Consider the following 19,430-nt stretch of genomic DNA (forward strand, 5'->3'; position numbering starts at 1 on the left):
GGTGCAGAGCCCGCTATGTGTGTGTGCGGTGCAGAGCCCTATGTGTGTGTGCGATGCAGAGCCCTATGTGTGTGTACGGTGCAGAGCCATATGTGTGTGTGGGGGGTGCAGAGCCCGCTATGTGTGTGCGGTGCAGAGCCCTATGTGTGTGTGCGGTGCAGAGCCCTATGTGTGTGTGCAGTGCAGAGCCCTAGGTGTGTGTGCGGTACAGAGCCCTAGGTGTGTGTGCGGTGCAGAGTCCGATGTGTGTGCGGTGCAGAGCCATATGTGTGTGGTGTGCACAGCCATATGTGTGTGTGCGGTGCAGAGCCCAGTGTGGTGTGGGGTGCAGAGCCCAGTGTGGTGTGGGGTGCAGAGTCCTATGTGGGGCTGTTATTTGCAATGCTGTAGTGATAACAGGTCAGTGCTGAGCAGAATACTGACATGGAATGTGTGTGCAGGGGGCGAGGGGTGGAGCTGGACACTGGGGTGGGTGGTGCCAGCTGTGACTGGGAGGTTTGGCACAGGAAGTTATCATGTTTTCTGGAGCTGAATGTAAACAAAGAGCTGCAGAGAATAAAGGAATAATTCAAGAGGAACAAAAGTTAGAAAACAAAAAATAACAATGTATGTGTGATTTATATGACAATACAGCACAGATTAGCTTAACAAAAATTTTTGAGTTTATATCGGACAACTCCTTTAAGCCAAGCGCCTTTCCTTTCCCTCTCCTCCAATCGCTGCTTCTTTACTGATTTTGTAACAGTTTTTCTTTTTCTTCTGTGACCCTGTGTTCCAAAATTATTTGCCCCAGGAATAAAAAAAAAGCTAATTTTCCCTTCAACTATCTGGATGCATAACGAAAATGTCTCTGTATTTGCTTGGTATTTCCCCATACCTTGTGTGACAGTACCTCTTAATTTTGGGTCCCTATCTATTAGAGATAGAGATATAGTTTTACTAGAATAGATAGGGACCCAATATTAGAGATACACCTTGACGTTGGCTATTGGGCTCACGTAAAACTAGCCTTTTTTTATATGCTAAGTACCTCAATTTTTATATGTTTTTTTTCTCAGCAGTGATGCATGTTCATATTCCTATATGCATTGTTAACACATCTTAGCATTTCAGAGTGAAACTGTCTTTCAATCTGTGGGCATGGCTATAATTTGATTGCCCAGCATCAACGTGGAAGAAAAACAAATGCCTACAGAGAAGTTTTATGTTATGCACCCAGATGGCTGAAGAAAGAATCTGCATCTTTATTACTCCGGGCAAAGCTTTAAAACGGAAGGACACAGAAGAAAAAGAAAAACTGTTCCAGAATCAGTGGAGAAGTGGCAATTGGTGGAGTGGCTCTGTTTAACTTAAAAAAAAAATACATGGAAATATCCCCTTTATAAAAAAATATAAAAATTAAAAAATATACAAGGGTAAATCAGTCCCCCTTTCCACAATCGTAAAATGTAAAAAAAAAATGATATTGCCTCATTTGTTGGTGACCAAGCTAATAAAATATACAGTCATATGAAAAAGTTTGGGCACCCCTATTAATGTTAACCTTTTTTCTTTATAACAATTTGTGTTTTTGCAACAGCTATTTCAGTTTCATATATCTAATAACTGATGGACTCAGTAATATTTCTGGATTGAAATGAGGTTTATTGTACTAACAGAAAATGTGCAATCCGCATTTAAACAAAATTTGACTGGTGCAAAAGTATGGGCACCCTTATCAATTTCGTGATTTGAACACTCCTAACTACTTTTTACTGACTTACTAAAGCACTAAATTGGTTTTGTAACCTCATTGAGCTTTAAACTTCATAGGCAGGTGTATCCAATCATGAGAAAAGGTATTTAAGGTGGCCACTTGCAAGTTGTTCTCCTATTTGAATCTCCTATGAAGAGTGGCATCATGGGCTCCTCAAAACAACTCTCAAATGATCTGAAAACAAAGATTATTCAACATAGTTATTCAGTGGAAGGATACAAAAAGTTGTCTCAGAGATTTAAACTGTCAGTTTCCACTGTGAGGAACATAGTAAGGAAAAGGAAGAACACAGGTATAGTTCTTGTTAAGCCCAGAAGTGGCAGGCCAAGAAAAATATCAGAAAGGCAGAGAAGAAGAATCGTGAGAACAGTCAAGGACAATCCACAGACCACCTCCAAAGACCTGCAGCATCATCTTGCTGCAGATGGTGTCAATGTGCATCGGTCAACAATCCAGCGCACGTTGCACAAGGAGAAGCTGTATGGGAGAGTGATGCGAAAGAAGCCGTTTCTGCAAGCACGCCACAAACAGAGTCGCCTGAGGTATGCAAAAGCACATTTGGACAAGCCAGTTACATTTTGGAAGAAGGTCCTGTGGACTGATGAAACAAAGATTGAGTTGTTTGGTCATACAAAAAGGCGTTATGCAGGGAGGCAAAAAAACACGGCATTCCAAGAAAAGCACTTGCTACGCACAGTAACATTTGGTGGAGGTTCCATCATGCTTTGGGGCTGTGTGGCCAATGCCGGCACCAGGAATCTTATTAAAGTTGAGGGTCGCATGGATTCAACTCAGTATCAGCAGATTCTTGACAATAATGTGCAAGAATCAGTGACGAAGTTGAAGTTACGCAGGGGATGAATATTTCAGCAAGACAATGATCCAAAACACCGCTCCAAATCTACTCAGGCATTCATGCAGAGGAACAATTACAATGTTCTGGAATGGCCATCCCAGTCCCCAGACCTGAATATCATTGAACATCTGTGGGATGATGTGAAGCGGCTGTCCATGCTCGGCGACCATCAAACTTAACTGAACTGGAATTGTTTTGTAAACAGGAATGGTCAAATATACCTTCATCCAGGTTCCAGGAACTCATTAAAAGCTACAGGAAGCGACTAGAGGCTGTGATTTTTGCAAAAGGAGGATCTACAAAATATTAATGTCACTTTTATGTTGAGGTGCCCATACTTTTGCACCGGTCAAATTTTGTTTAAATGCGGATTGCACATTTTCTGTTAGTACAATAAACCTCATTTCAATCCAGAAATATTACTCAGTCCATCAGTTATTAGATATATGAAACTGAAATAGCTGCTGCAAAAGCCCAAATTGCTATAAAGAAAAAAGGTTAACATTAATTGCGGTGCCCAAACTTTTTCATATGACTGTACAAAATACAATTTTTTTGGTCACTGTTGTTTTTCCTAAAAGATGCAATAAAAAGCAATAAGAACGTTTTATGTGTGGAAAAATGGGAACAATAAAAATATCAGCTCTGCACTAAGAAAACCTGCTCTCAGACAACTCTATTAGAGGCAAAATAAAGGTTATGGATCTCAGAACATAGAATTCTTTGTTTTTTACAAAATTCCACATTTTTTTGAACCAACAAAATATGAAGGAAAACCTTATAAAGAAGAAACACACTGACCTGGGAAATCCTGTTACCAGGTGATTTTTACTTCATAGTGGACGATGTAAAAATAACAATAATCTATTATATAAAGCTGGATGTATGTATGTGTGTATGTCCACTAAAGCAATCCACATTGTTGCATTTACAATCACAAAACTATGCACAGACGCCCCATGTAACTCAGGATACGCCATAGACTATGTGTTGAGGGGAAAATTTAACCCCGCAGTTTACAGTTATTCACCAAAAACCCTGCTTACATTAAAGTCAATGGAGCTGGGAGCTACAGGTCATTCATAGGAGCTGTGATTGGTTGCTATAGGCAACGAAAGACATTCTTAGTATAAGAAGCTTATCTATGAGGTAATATGATATCGGTGGAGACAGACACACACCGACAGACACACAGACAGAGACACACAGGGACACAGAGACAGACACACAGAGATAGAGACACACAGAGACATACAGACAGAGAGGCACAGAGACATACAGTCACAGGCACACAGAGTCAGAGACAAACACAGAGGCAGAGATACACGAAGAGACACATACAGAGACAGAGACTGATACAGAGACACACAGAGATTGATACAGAAACAGAAAGACAGACACACAGAGACAGACACACACAGAGACAAAGACACACAGAGACAGTGACACACACAGACACACACCCAGAGACAGAGAAGCACAGAGACACAACAACACAGAGGCGCACAGATACAGAGACACACAGAGACACACAGAAACACAGAGAGAGACACAGAGACACACAGAGATAGAGTAACACAGACACTCAGAGACACACACACAGATACATAGAGACAGAGACACACAGAGACAAAGACACACAGAGACAGACAGAGACATAAAGAGACACAGACACACAGAAAGATACAGAAACAGACAGTAACACATTTAAGGGGGTGGCAGGAACCCCACAACACCATTGATGACCTGTCCTCATGTTATTAGAAAGGTGTGTTGAGGGTTAGAGTTCTGTAGTTTATCTCTGGAGGGCACAGCGCTCCATAGTTCAGTGTAAGATAAGGTGGAGTTTTAGCCCAACCCCACGGGGATAGAAAAGGAGAGGAAAAAGGGGTTTAGAGAAGAGTAGTGAAGAAGACAAGAAAGAGTGAGGCTGTGCAGACTGAGTGGGAGAGACACCGGTTTCTGAGGTATAGAAGGCCGCTCCTGTCGCTTGTGGGCTGGCGTGGAAAAGAACGGACACAGAAAGCGTGGGGCTAAGTCCTAGGGACCGCCAATGTCCAAAAAATGTCCAAACCCGCAGGGAGAAGGGCCATTAATCCAGGAAACCGGTGGGGATCTCTGGCAGCCATGATAGTGGGAATCGTGAGGGAATATATTACTCGCCCGGTGAAGAAGTTGTGCCTTTCCTCTAGAAAAGAAGATGTATTTAAAGTGATTAAAGACTAAATGTTGGATGAAAACCGGGCGTCTGTCTTTGATTTAATGGGACAAGGAGCTGCACTGAAGATAACAAGAACACGGTACCTGAGATCAGGCCCCACGTTAAATTCAGTATTCAACCAGTTACTGTTTCATGGAGAGAGACGGTCGGGGGCGCCGACTACTCATTCTGCCCTCGGTGGAACCCAAGGCGGCTCCTTCACACACAAAGACAGAGACTGAGACAAACAGAGACAGACATAGAGACAGACACACAAACACACACAGACATAGACGCACGGATCTAGACTCACAAAGAAAGAAACACAGAGAGAGAGAGAGGCAGGCAGAGAGGGAGACAGACAGAGGGACATTTAGTTTCTATCCCGGGCAACGCCGGGTACTACAGCTAGTCAAAAATATTGGTGGAACTGCATTTTTCACAGCAATTGGATTTTTCGTCCTTTTTTCAGTAGATTATATGGTAAAACGAATTGTGTTGTAGGGGAATTAAGGGTTAGGCCCACCCATGCATCTGTACCCGGAACACTAATGTCCTATGTGGTAACTGTAAAGTTTTATTGTAAAGTGTAAATGCCTTGTTTGTGTGATTTCCCCACCAGGTGGCAATGTTGCAGCACAGTTGTCTGGCACCTGGGTGGGCAGGAAGAGAGAAATGGGAGGAGAGTAGGTTAGATATAAGGAAGTGATAGAGGGAAAAGAAACAGGAGAGAGTCACAGGTAAGATGTAAGAGAAGTTGTCCCCACAATGAACATTCTAATCCTATGGATCACCCTTGCGGCTGTGACGTGCGGGATCCGGTCTGGATTGATGAACCGCGTCCCCCAAGGAGAGGGGTTTAGTCCTACAGTCGGGGGTCTGGCGTCCGTTTCGTCTGGCTGCTAAAACTCTAAAGCGGGCGTTACACGCAACGACATCGCTAACGAGATGTCATTGGGGTCACGGAATTCATGACGCACATCTGGCCTCGTTAGCGATGTCATTGTGTGTGAAACGCAGGAACGACCGTTAACGATCAAAATTACTTACCTAATTGTTGATCGTTGACGCGTCGTTCCTTTCCCGATTAACGTTGCTGTTGCAGGATGCAGGTTGTTCGTCGTTCCTGCGGCAGCACACATCGCTATGTGTGACACCGCAGGAACGAGGAACATCACCGTACCTGTGGCCGCCAGCAATGAGGAAGGAAGGAGGTGGGTGGGATGTTCGGCCCGCTCATCTCTGCCCCTCCACTTCTATTGGGCGGCCGCTTAGTGACGCCGCTGTGACGCCGAACGAACCGCCCCCTTAGAAAGGAGGCGGTTCGCTGGTGACAGCGACGTTGCTAGGCAGGTAAGTATGTGTGACGGGTGCTAGCAATGTTATGCGCCACGGGCAGCGATTTGCCCTTGACGCACAACCGACGGGGGCGGGTGCTTTCACCAGCTAGTGATGTCGCTGTGTGTAAAGCCCGCTTAAGAATTCCTCGCTTATGGAAAGGTTAGTGTGCCTTCAGGTAGAAGGGTATGACTGGATGGCCTAGGCACAGATGGAGAGCCCTGTCGGTTGTGGTCCTTCTTATGTGATAGCGTTCCCTGTGGGTGGGGTAAATAGACTTCATGACTTGGTTCATGCCAGAGTGATGTGTGGGGACAGAATGAGAGGCCTAGTTGTGACAGAAAGTGCCCAGGTGCCAGAGAGACGGACTGCTGCAAAATTATATATGGAAGTGAAAATGTAAGGAACTCCTATGGGAAGAATACCGGTAGCGGCTAAGCGCAGACCGAGATGTGGCTGAAAACAAAGGAAAATAAAGTTACTTTGTTTTTGAGAAAGTCTGTTGCTGGACTTTATTTCCTGTGGACATGAATGTGGTGTCGCCTGAAATTGATGTGGAGTCCTTCTGTGTGTGGTGCGGCGACGAGGAGGTGAGGGGTTAATGACAGGCTGTGCTGTGAACTCTTGTTCCCCTGCACATGTGGCGCCCCTGACCTGGTCAGGTACCACTGAGTACTGCACCCATGCTGGGACAGTGCTTCCAGGTAATTCCAAAAGGCCAGAATGAGGTGTGTACGCACAGACACATAGCAACCAGGTCTCCCACACCATTAGAAGGGACCCTTGGGTAGCCTCAGAAAGAGGTTTGCTTTCAATTCTCAGCAAAGGGTGCAGTGGAGGGCCTGGAAGCTAGGTTGCAGTGGCAGACAGGAAAGAGGAGGAGCAAGACAGTCTGTGAGGAGAGTGTACAGAAGTTGCTGAGAGAAGCAGATGTACAGCCACGCTAGTCAGACCCTGCACGTGTGGTAGCAGTTGGCGGGGGAGAACAGTGACCAGAAAGTCAGTCTGAAATACACCTGAAGAGAGGCAGTCGAGTACGGGGACTGTTGGTGACTAAGCACGCACAGGGAACAGGTCCCTAGAGCGAACATTCATTTACTGATCTGCTAAACCTGCCGGTGATAGGACTAGAGGTTCCACACCAAATATACAGAGTTCGAGCCTCAGCAGCAACAGGGGGACCCATAAGGAGATAGGGCCAGAAGACATCTTACCTGGTCCACGCTGCCGGCAAACGTGCCAGAAAGGGGAGGAAAGGCAGTAGCGACTTCCCTGGATGAATCCCACGATACTGCAAGTGAGGGGTTATCCGAAACAAAAGAAGTGCAAGGAATGCGAGTTAACGGCTACCCTCAGTTCGAACTGAAGGAGTTCCTGGTTCCACCTGGTTTAATCACAGCGTTGCCCGGGTATCTCACCAACCAACTAAAAGTGAGCAAACAAGTTTAAAGACTTTCTGGACTGTGACTGAGTTATTCTGCGACCTGTTGTTCCACACACCCGAGCCCCTGGAGCCAGCCTCACTCACGGGAGGCCATACTGTCGCGGGCGGCGGAGCGCTGCACTCACCACGCTCGGGTCCGGCTCTGCTGCTGCTGCTCGGTGGCTCGAGCGGTGGGCCGGATCCGGGGACTCGAGCGACGCTCCTCGCCCATGAGTGAAAGGGGGTAGTTTGGTTCGGGAATTTGGTCCGTGACGCCACCCACGGGTTGTGGTGAGGTTGGGCACCACCGCTGCTATGGCGGGGAGCGATGGCAGGGAGCAGCTGGGATTTTTCTCTCCCCTCCGTGGGTAGGGGGTTGGTGGTCCCGGGGCCTGGTGAGGTGATGGGGAGGCAGGGTTGGCAAGGTGCAGGGTTGCTTGGGGTGCGCAGCGCGGTGCCGGATGGCACGGTAGTACTCACTCAGCCACAAATGGATGCAAAGTCTCTGGTAAACCAAACGGCTGGATGGACGGGTCCCGCAGCTGGCTGCTGTGGTTTCTCCCGGACGGTTGGTGGTGGCTGCCTTTCCCTGCACCTTTGTGTATGTTCAGTCCTGATGGCTTCCCACCGGTAACCCGCTCCCCAGCGTGTATATGTGCCGGAGGAGCCCCTTTGCCCGTAGGCTCTGGCCCTTGGAACTCTAGCTGTGGCGGTAGCTGTATTTCCTTTTGCTGGTTGGACGGTTGCCTTCAATCGGGTCTTGGCTGTTAGGAAACCCCTGGGGTTCCGGTCACTGACGAATTTGACCTATTTAACGGCGACTCCAAGCCTGGTCGGGGTCCGCAGGCCCTGCCGGTTTGTGCTGGCTTCACTTCGCTCCCCGGTTCGGTACCAGCGGGCCACCGCCCGTCCCCGGTCCTACGGTTCCGCGTTGATCTGCGTCTCCTGCAGGCGGCCACCACCGTCTGCCAACCTTGCTCTCGGTGCCCGGGCCCTGTAGCCGGACACAGTCAGTTTGCCCCTCTACTACTACTTTACTCCTCACTCCTCCACTTCCCTAACTGTTCTTCTCTCTGCACTCCGCTGACTTCCTTTCCCGCCTCCAGGACTGTGAACTCCTCAGTGGGTGGGGCCAACCACCTGGCTCCGCCCCACCTGGTGTGGACATCAGCCCCTGGAGGGAGGCAACAAGGATTTTGTGTCTGACTGATGTGCCTATCTCGGGGTGGGGGTGTCGTGTTGTAGTACCTGTGACGACCTGGCTAGTCCAGGGCGCCACAATACTACCCGACTGCAGACCCCATCAGCCCCAGACACTTGTTAAACCTGCAGTGGTGGTCACCCATAACCCTGACCGCAAACCGTGAGTGTCGTCACGACTCCCTTGTAAATAAACCTGACATACCTGTTGCCAACGGTAATTAAGTGGAGCCCCTGTGGCGAAGGTGGAGTGAAGTCCCTGAGGCGACCGCTACAGCTGGGCGACGCACACGCACGACTACAAGCACTGCCTGCTCCGTGTGCCTTGTCCTTAAGAGGTTAATATCTGGAAACAGGCTTTAAAGTATTTGGTATATAAAAAAAAAAACAATATAAGAGAAGCAGACGGCTGAACGCAGCATCTGTCATCGAAATGAAATTCTACGTTTCTGCGGTCGGGAAACGTTCTGGAAACTTCTCTCTTTCAACAGATAAACATTTTCCTTTATATTTGTCATTTAGACAGTACATTGATTCAGGCTTTAATTTGCCCTTTTAATAGTTTACATGACAGATATGGCGCTTTTTTGTGGTTTATTAGTTTTTATCGATTTCCTTTCCGGGTCCATAATTATACAGGTCTAAGTTATTATTGACCTTCTGTGCATCAATAAGAATTTATCTACGTCCTGGAAGGAGGATTATGGAGCCGACACTTTATCATTCCCCTCTTTAAGGCCGGTGTTACATATGGAGAACTGCATGTAAAACACCAGAAAAATATTCTCCAGCCACAGTGCCATGCTCGGGTCTCCTATACAGAGCGGCTGAAATGACTGAATAATGTGAAAATCCCTTTAATGATAATTTATTTCCACCTGAAGTTCTGACTGATGAACACCGTGGAATAGAATGTTCCCTGGACACACAGTTCCAGACATTGAATTTCCTATAATCAGTACCAGTCACAGGTCCTCTATGTACAGTGTCAGCCACAGGTCCTTTATGTACAGTGCCAGTCACAGGTCCTTTATGTACAGTGCCAGTCACAGGTCCTCTATGTACAGTGCCAGTCACAGGTCCTTTATGTACAGTGCCAGTCACAGGTCCTTTATGTACAGTGCCAGTCACAGGTCCTCTATGTACAGTGTCAGTCACAGGTCCTTTACGTACAGTGCCAGTCACAGGTCCTTTATGTACAGTATCAGTCACAGGTCCTCTATGTACAGTGTCAGTCACAGGTCCTCTATGTACAGTGTCAGTCACAGGTCCTTTATGTACAGTATCAGTCACAGGTCCTCTATGTACAGTGTCAGTCACAGGTCCTTTATGTACAGTGCCAGTCACAGGTCCTTTATGTACAGTGCCAGTCACAGGTCCTTTATATACAGTGTCAGTCACAGGTCCTTTATATACAGTGTCAGTCACAGGTCCTTTATGTACAGTGCCTTTCATAGGACCTCTATGTACAGTGTCAGTCACAGGTCCTTTATGTACAGTGCCAGTCACAAGTCGTTTATGTACAGTGCAAGTCACAGGTCCTCTATGTACAGCCCCAGTCACAGGTCCTTTAAATACAGTGCCAGTCACAGGTCCTTTATGCACTGTCCCAGTCACAGGTCCTTTAAATACAGTGCCAGTCACAGATCCTTTATGTACAGTTTCAGTCACAGGTCCTTTATGTACAGTGCCTTTCATAGGACCTCTATGTGCCGTGCCAGTCACTGGTCCTTTATATACAGTGTCAGTCACAGGTCATTAGGTACAGCACCATGCACAGGTCATTTATACACAGTGTCAGTCACAGATTCATAATTCCTCCGTAGATATTGTCAGTCACAGTTCCTCTATATATGTGACGCCCTGGGCAAGCCAGGGGTCACAGGTCATTGCACCAACACACCCTACACCCCAGTTAGGTACATCGAAGCTAACCAAAAATCCTTGTTGCCTTCCTCCAGGGGCTGATGTTCACACCAGGGGGTGGGCCAGGCGGTTGGCTCCGCCCACCGAGGAGGACACAGCTCTGGAGGCGGGAAAACCCAGCAGTGGAGCCCAGGCAGGGCTAGAGTGCAGATAGAGAAAGGAGGAGAAAGTGAAAGGAAGTGAAGTGGAAGTGGTAAAGGAGGAGTAGGAGAAGTTGAAGGAAGGTGAAAGGTGACAGAAAGAAAGCCTGAAGAGAGTCCAGCTGTGTGCAGGACAGGGTCAGCAAGGTCAGCAACGGCGGTGACAGTCTGGAGGGGGACCGTTTGGAAGTTCCTGGAAGGACCGCGGACGGGTAGTGGCCCGGCGGTCTGGAGCAGTGTACCAAAGGACAGTCAGCACCAGGGCAGGGGCCTCTCGGACCCCGGCAAGGCTAGGAGTCGCCATAATTTGCCGAATCCGTCAGTGAAGGGGACGTAGATGCCCCAACAACCAAGTCCCGATTGAAGGCAACAGCCCAACCATTGTAGCAGAAACACCGCCACCGCCAGGGCACCAGTTTCTCAGGGCCAGCGCCTGCGGGCAAAGAGTAGAGCTCCTCCGGTCCAGCTTGAAGCCGGGGAGCGGGTTACCGGTGGGAACCCATCGCTACCAACACAGAAACAAAGGTGCAAGGAAAAGGGACATCACCGTCACCTACTGGGAGAGCAAGTGCAGCCGTCCGTGGGAACCGTCTTTCCAGCCGTGTGGCTTACCGTAAACTGTGCCAACGTCTCAGGCTGAGTGAGTACCACAGTGCCCCCGCGTCCCTGCGCCCACCAGGCCCTGCATCTCCCATCTCATCACCGGGCCCCGGGATCACCAACCCCTACCCACGGAGGGGCAACACAACACCTGGCTGCTCCGCATCACCATCCCCGGGATCCCCATATTGAGCAGCGGTGGTGAAATCACCACAACCGTGGGTGGCGTCACGGACAATCTCCCCAACAAAACCCCCTTTTTCACTCACGGGCGAGGAGTGCCGCTCGAGAACCCCCGGGATCCGGCCCACCGCTCGAGCCACCACTGAGCAGCAGCAGCCGGACCCGAGCAGAGGGGTGAGCGCGGTGCCGGCACCCTCCTCCCCGCCCGCGACAACTTGGCGTCACGAACAGGATCTTACCGCTCTGCCGTTTGGTAGAGGTGCGCCTTGTTACCGCCGGAGGTATCCGGCTGAAAAATTTCAGAAGTCGCCATCTTTGGCGCGAAAAGTTCCCGCTCAAGCGTCTTCTCGAGTAGCAGAGGCGCGAAGGCCAAAACCCCGCCCCGAGAGAGGAGTGACCGGAAAGAGCTAAGGGGGACGCGATGGCGGCTAGCTGCATGTCGCTGCAGCTATAAAAGCAGGGACGCCAGGACTCTGCAGACATACCGTTCCTGGAAGAAGAAGTCACCATGTGGATGCCGTCCCGCGACACCGTAGCCCCCGCGCCTGGAACCGCGGCGTGGGTAGAAATCCGGACCGCGCAGCTCTACCAACGGCTGCAGGTGAAGATGCAGCTCCTCATGGAGGAGTGGGAGGCCGACATGGCGGATGTTATAGCCACCGTGCGGAGACGCGAGGAGGAAGCGGAGAAAGGGAGGGTGAGTGACCCACGCCCCTATGTCCCCGAGGGACCGGTCGCTGCGGCTGAGGGACCCGGTCCAAGCCCTCTCCCCCCGCTGCCTCCCTCGCCACCCGTCCCGGAGGCCGTGACCCCGCCATTAGGCCTGCTACCACTGTGGCGCCCCTGACCTGGTCAGGCACCACTGAGTACTGCACCCATGCTGGGGACAGTACAAAACAGGTAATCCAGAAGGCTGACCGAGGTGTGACTACACAGGCGCATAGGGATCAGGTCTCACACATGTACCTTTGGGAGGACCCCTGGGGATCCCAGGAGGGGGCGAAGCCTCCATCTCCACTCAAGGGGTGTGGTAGAGAGCCTGGTTGCTAGGTGACGTAGGCAAGAATAGGAGAGGAGGGAAGAGTGAGCCGAAGACAGTTGAGTGGTGAAGTTCAGGGAGAGCAGAAGCAGACCCTGTAGCTCTACACAATTCTGACAACGTACGCGCAGTGACTACCGACGGGGGAGAACGGTCACCTGGTAGTGCTGCCCGAAATCCACCCACGACTAAAGAGAGAGCAACGGAGTGGAGAGTAAGGAGACTGTCAGGGAGTTACCAGGCCCAACCGGGTAGCAGGTCCCAGTGCAGGGATAGATCCACCTGTCCTTTGCCAAACCTGCATGAGGGGGCACTTTACACCCCCAAGACAACACCACAGAGTCCGCAGCCACGTAGCAAAGTGAGGGCCCATAGCTCACAGGAGGCAAGCAGCCGGAGTGATCTGGTCCAGGCTACAAGCAAACGGGCCAAAAGGAAGGGGAGAGAGGCACCAGCAACTTCCCTGGGCGACCCCAGCAGGGCTTCAAGCAGGGGTTACCCCAAAACACAAAGGGCTGAGGAAGGCGAGTCGGTAGCCACCCTCATCAGTCAGCCTGAAGGACACCTGGTTCCAGCCTGGTTCATCCCAGCTACGCCCGGGTTACTTACCCTGCCACCATCAGTGAGTAAAACCCCTGAAAGACATCCTGCTTGTGCGTGTGAGTCATTCTGCGACTTGTAGTTCCACACACCTACACGGGGCCCTGGGGCATGCCTCACTCTCAGGAGGCTATTACACCTGACTGCACCCACTATCGGCCCCAGGCACCCCTAACCTGCAGTGGCGGTCTCCACTGACCGCAATTCTGAGAGTGGCGTCACGACAATCAAAATAGAGGATTTCCTACCTGTGACAAGATCCAGCCGCGTGGAGTCCCTGAAGGTAATGCACAGCTGCACCGAAACCGCACCTCGGGGCCCCACATCTCTGGCGTCACGAACAGGATAAGGACTAGACCTGTTCAGACAGGTGACCATGTGCCTGGGCGGTCCGCTTGAAAAATTGGAAGCGCCGCCATATTGCCACCATGAAAAGCGCGCTGAAAAACAACAGCAGCCCGCGCTGGGAGAAGTTACCGCCCACGAAGAGGTGTGGCTACCCAGAGATCCCCTGCAGAGTCCTGGTCTCGCAAGTGATGAGAGCGGAGGCGTTCAGGGACGTCGGGAAGGAAAGGGAGCCAGAAGCCTGCTGCTGGAAAAGGCAGAGCAGAGACTGATAAGCCTGCTGTTGGGAGAAGAGTTCAAGGCAGTGAAGGAACTGGCACTGAGGCTGCAAGGAAGAGTCGGAGGCCTGCTGCTGAGAAAAGATCTGCAGAGCAGCGACGACGTGGTGAAGATGGCGTCTGAAGATAGGAGCCCAGAGCCGGGTTCCGCTGCCTGGTGGTCCTGGGAGCTTGCCCAGTTCAGTAACCGACTGGAAGCGAGGATCGTGCAGCAGATCCGAGAGGGACGTGCGGAGCTGCAGGAGATGGCTGCGGCGGTTCAGGCCTATGAGAGGGGAGCCGCACGACGGGTGCCAGACCGAGCGGCGACGACTCAGGCCCCGATGATGCTACTGATGGGTGAGTCCTATATTGCCCCTGCCAGCGCGAGTGCCCCGACTCCTGCTGCCACGCCCGCGGTCCCTGAAGAGGCGCCCGGCGCGGCAACGCTGAATCAGGCCGCAGAAGCGCCCAGCCCGGCCCGCACAGATCCCATCGCAGCTGCGGCGCCAATCCAGGCCGCAGAAGCGCCCAGCCCGGCCTGCATAGATCCCATCGCAGCAGCGACGCCAATCCAGGCCGCCGCAGCGATGCCCTGCCCGGCCCGACAAGATCCGGTCCCTGCAGCGACGCCAATCCAGGCCGCCGCAGCGATGCCCTGCTCGGCCCGCCAAGTCCAGGCCGCCGCAGCGATGCTCTGCTCGGCCCGCCAAGTCCAGGCCGCCGCAGCGATGCCCTGCCCGGCCCGACAAGATCCGGTCCCTGCAGCGACGCCAATCCAGGCCGCCGCAGCGATGCCCTGCTCGGCCCGCCAAGTCCAGGCCGCTGCCACGCCAGGCTCAGCCCACCAAGACAAGACTGTACAATTATTTACCCCGGCCTGCAAGGCCAGAGCAGACACCGCTCCCCAGCCTAAGGAAGTCCCTGCTAGGAAGTCCCTGCTGGGGGAGGACCCCGAATACTGGACGCTGAAGGCTGATCTAGAGGCCCACTTCCCAAAGGAGATGGTGGACCGGTATCTGCTCCCCCCGCACACCCACAGGAAGACTCCTGCAACATCCACGCCAAAGAGTCCACCGCCCTGGCCTGCTGATGAATATCCATCCCTAGCGCTGCCACAAGAGGAGTGCTCAGAAGAACTAAGGGGGAGAGGAGGCCAGGAAGCTGAGGAGCTGACCCCAGAGCCATTAGCAGTGGATGCAGCACCAGTCCAAGAGCCAGAGATGCTGCCGTACTCCCGCTGGGATGAAGAGAGCCCGACATCCTCCGCTGAAGAAGATCTGTCCAAATACATCACCTGGGAACCTGCAAGCGGTGAGGTGGCAGTCAGGCAGGACCCAGCCCGCAGGACACGGCGCCGCAGTAGGACAAGGGATCCACCTGCACAGCAGTCTCCAGAGGAGAAGGACGAGGTCACGGCCAGAGACTTAGAGGAAAAGCGGTCCTTGAGAAGAGCCAAATCCCAGGTCAGAGGCCCACTTTGTCGAGGAGTTGTAGAAGACTTCAATCTAAGGTCTGGATATGGCTTTATAGTAGCACCTGGTGTAAAGGAGGGCATTTTTGTGAACAGAAGGGATGTAAGAGCACATTTACCTAGAGGACATCCAGGAAGAAACCTACAGATAGGAGACTCGGTAGAATTCACCAAACACCAAGGAGAACGCGGATGGTACGCACTAGATGTCACACCATGCCCCAGAAATCTCTACAGTAAACCTGCTATCTCAACAACAGAAGATGAAGATAGAGATACAGAACAAGAGAAAGAAACAGACGACAGAAACACAGAAAATGTCAGGTGCCAAAGCCCAATAGGCAAAAGCCCTGGTGGAAAGGAGTAGAGAAAAGTAGAGAAAAGTACAGCAGTTTGAAAAGTTTTGCAACGTTTACATGTTCAAGAAATGCGCCCACATGAACTAATGTGAGAAACCTCTTTTTGCACTTTAACCCATGAACCTTAAGGCTATGAACTGGCTATAGCCACAAACTCTCGCAGTGTACATAGTTACCCCAGAGGTACCACCACCAGAGCCAGCCTGTTTAGGGGCCTGGCTCGCCTGCAACCAGGGAGCACGCCTGTTTATGGGGCCTGGCTCTCCACCACAAAGAGGGTACCTGGTCGGCACCAACTGTGGAGGCCGCCTCTACATCCTGCCAGAAGAGGCTGAAGGCGCGGCTCCACCAGGCCAGGTATACCCTGAAACCACCAGACCATGAAAGCCGCCTCTACATCCTGCCAGAAGTGGCTGAAGGCGCGGCCAACGGGAGAGGCAGATTGGAGGAAAGGTCTGGGGAAGCAGATTGCCCAGACCTGGTTACCAAAAGAAACCGGTGACCTGCCTCCTGAGAGGGTTTTGGGTGGGTTAACGGACTTGTGGGTGGAGGGTGGTGATGTATGGTACCTGGTGGTTTTAAAATGTTTTACTGTTTTATGCATTTTAAAATGTTGTCTTGCAGCCCGAGGACGTGCTGGTGATAACTAAGGGGGAATGTGGCGCCCCTGACCTGGTCAGGCACCACTGAGTACTGCACCCATGCTGGGGACAGTACAAAACAGGTAATCCAGAAGGCTGACCGAGGTGTGACTACACAGGCGCATACGGATCAGGTCTCACACATGTACCTTTGGGAGGACCCCTGGGGATCCCAGGAGGGGGCGAAGCCTCCATCTCCACTCAAGGGGTGTGGTAGAGAGCCTGGTTGCTAGGTGACGTAGGCAAGAATAGGAGAGGAGGGAAGAGTGAGCCGAAGACAGTTGAGTGGTGAAGTTCAGGGAGAGCAGAAGCAGACCCTGTAGCTCTACACAATTCTGACAACGTACGCGCAGTGACTACCGACGGGGGAGAACGGTCACCTGGTAGTGCTGCCCGAAATCCACCCACGACTAAAGAGAGAGCAACGGAGTGGAGAGTAAGGAGACTGTCAGGGAGTTACCAGGCCCAACCGGGTAGCAGGTCCCAGTGCAGGGATAGATCCACCTGTCCTTTGCCAAACCTGCATGAGGGGGCACTTTACACCCCCAAGACAACACCACAGAGTCCACAGCCACGTAGCAAAGTGAGGGCCCATAGCTCACAGGAGGCAAGCAGCTGGAGTGATCTGGTCCAGGCTACAAGCAAACGGGCCAAAAGGAAGGGGAGAGAGGCACCAGCAACTTCCCTGGGCGACCCCAGCAGGGCTTCAAGCAGGGGTTACCCCAAAACACAAAGGGCTAAGGAAGGCGAGTCGGTAGCCACCCTCATCAGTCAGCCTGAAGGACACCTGGTTCCAGCCTGGTTCATCCCAGCTACGCCCGGGTTACTCACCCTGCCACCATCAGTGAGTAAAACCCCTGAAAGACATCCTGCTTGTGCGTGTGAGTCATTCTGCGACTTGTAGTTCCACACACCTACACGGGGCCCTGGGGCATGCCTCACTCTCAGGAGGCTATTACACCTGACTGCACCCACTATCGGCCCCAGGCACCCCTAACCTGCAGTGGCGGTCTCCACTGACCGCAATTCTGAGAGTGGCGTCACGACAATCAAAATAGAGGATTTCCTACCTGTGACAAGATCCAGCCGTGTGGAGTCCCTGAAGGTAATGCACAGCTGCACCGACACCGCACCTCGGGGCCCCACACCACCGCAACCGGTAGCAACACCCAGCGTCCCCGCCCAGGCGGGCCAACCTGTAGCCGGAGCCCGTAGTAAACCGGAGGTGTTGCCGTGGAAGATTCCGAAGGTTGAACCGGAGGCATCCCCTGAAAAGTCCCCCGAGCCGGAGCCGATGACCCGCTCCGAGCCAAAGGCCCAGCAGCGGAAAGCCCCTATGCCCATCCCCCACACCTTGGCTGAGGTAGCGCTGGGTTGTTGCTGTAAGGCAGCGCCCAAGGCCAAGACACCGTGGGACACGCCGCCCAGATTCCTGACAGTGGGCAACGTCCAGAATGTCCCGCGGGGCCCGACCCGTGCGCCGGAGCTCGCAGGAGCGCCGTATTGGGATAGGGAGCCGGTACCGCTGGGCCTGGAGATCGCTGAGAGGGAACGGAAGAAGGCCGAGCTGGTGGCCCGAGCTATCCAGGAGAAGGAGAATCTCCGCCAGGCCACGTTCCGTGTCCGGGGTCCGCTGTACGAGGGGCAGGTGAGGCGGTTTGATGTCCGCCGGGGCTACGGGTTTATCTATGAACCGGGCCTGGAGGCCGAAGTGTTTGTGGCCCGGCGGGATGTGAATGCCCACCTGCCTGAGGAGCATCCCGGCCGCAACCTAATGCCGGGAGACATCTTCCAGTATACCCGACACTGCGGAGAGAGGGGGTGGTTTGCCTTGGATGTGAAACTGCGGGGCAGCCAGGAGAGCAGAGTGAGTCCTGCACCCCCTCCCTCGGATGAAGCTGAAGGCCTGGAGTAGGGCAGCGGAGCACCGTTGTCCAGTCCCCGTTGGGACCACCAGAAAGTTGTGTGAGTTTATGTTTAAAAGTTTGAAAAGTTTGCAGAGAATGATGAAAAATGATAATACCGAGTACTTTACCTGATTGTCTGCTTGATTTGCAACCGGCTGGAGCCGGCACCGTTGTCCCCGTGGGGACCGTTTAAAAGTTTTGCATGGGAACTATCCATGGACAAGCCCGTGAACTTGCAGGGCACCCACAAACGTTAAGTGGCTTGTAAATATGTTGTTTGCCGTTACCGTTTCCGCAATGCCGCCTCCGGAGAGGCAGGTTGGAGGGAGGGCCCTCAGCAGAGCAGGCTGGGGCCCAGCCACCAAAGGAACCGGTGGCTACCCTCTGGAGGGGAAGGACAGATCCCGCTCGGGTATCGTGTGCTGGACTGTGGGTCAAGGGGTGCTGCCTGGGCTTTAGGGGCAGCATCACGGCCAGGTTGCTTGGGTGGGAGAGAGCGGAAACCGTAACCGTAAACCGTTTGAAACGTTTAAGAAATGTGCCTCCCGTTGTGGGAAGAATTATTAAAAATGTATATATGTTACCGTTTACAATGTTATATTTTACAGAAAAATAAATCCGGTGTTGGACGGGCAGCCCACGGAACGTCTGCATTTTGCTAAGGGGGAATGTGACGCCCTGGGCAAGCCAGGGGTCACAGGTCATTGCACCAACACACCCTACACCCCAGTTAGGTACATCGAAGCTAACCAAAATCCTTGTTGCCTTCCTCCAGGGGCTGATGTTCACACCAGGGGGTGGGCCAGGCGGTTGGCTCCGCCCACCGAGGAGGACACAGCTCTGGAGGCGGGAAAACCCAGCAGTGGAGCCCAGGCAGGGCTAGAGTGCAGATAGAGAAAGGAGGAGAAAGTGAAAGGAAGTGAAGTGGAAGTGGTAAAGGAGGAGTAGGAGAAGTTGAAGGAAGGTGAAAGGTGACAGAAAGAAAGCCTGAAGAGAGTCCAGCTGTGTGCAGGACAGGGTCAGCAAGGTCAGCAACGGCGGTGACTGTCTGGAGGGGGACCGTTTGGAAGTTCCTGGAAGGACCGCGGACGGGTAGTGGCCCGGCGGTCTGGAGCAGTGTATCAAAGGACAGTCAGCACCAGGGCAGGGGCCTCTCGGACCCCGGCAAGGCTAGGAGTCGCCATAA

The sequence above is a fragment of the Anomaloglossus baeobatrachus genome, chromosome 6 (assembly GCF_048569485.1).
Source record: "Anomaloglossus baeobatrachus isolate aAnoBae1 chromosome 6, aAnoBae1.hap1, whole genome shotgun sequence".
Taxonomy (NCBI): domain Eukaryota; kingdom Metazoa; phylum Chordata; class Amphibia; order Anura; family Aromobatidae; genus Anomaloglossus; species Anomaloglossus baeobatrachus.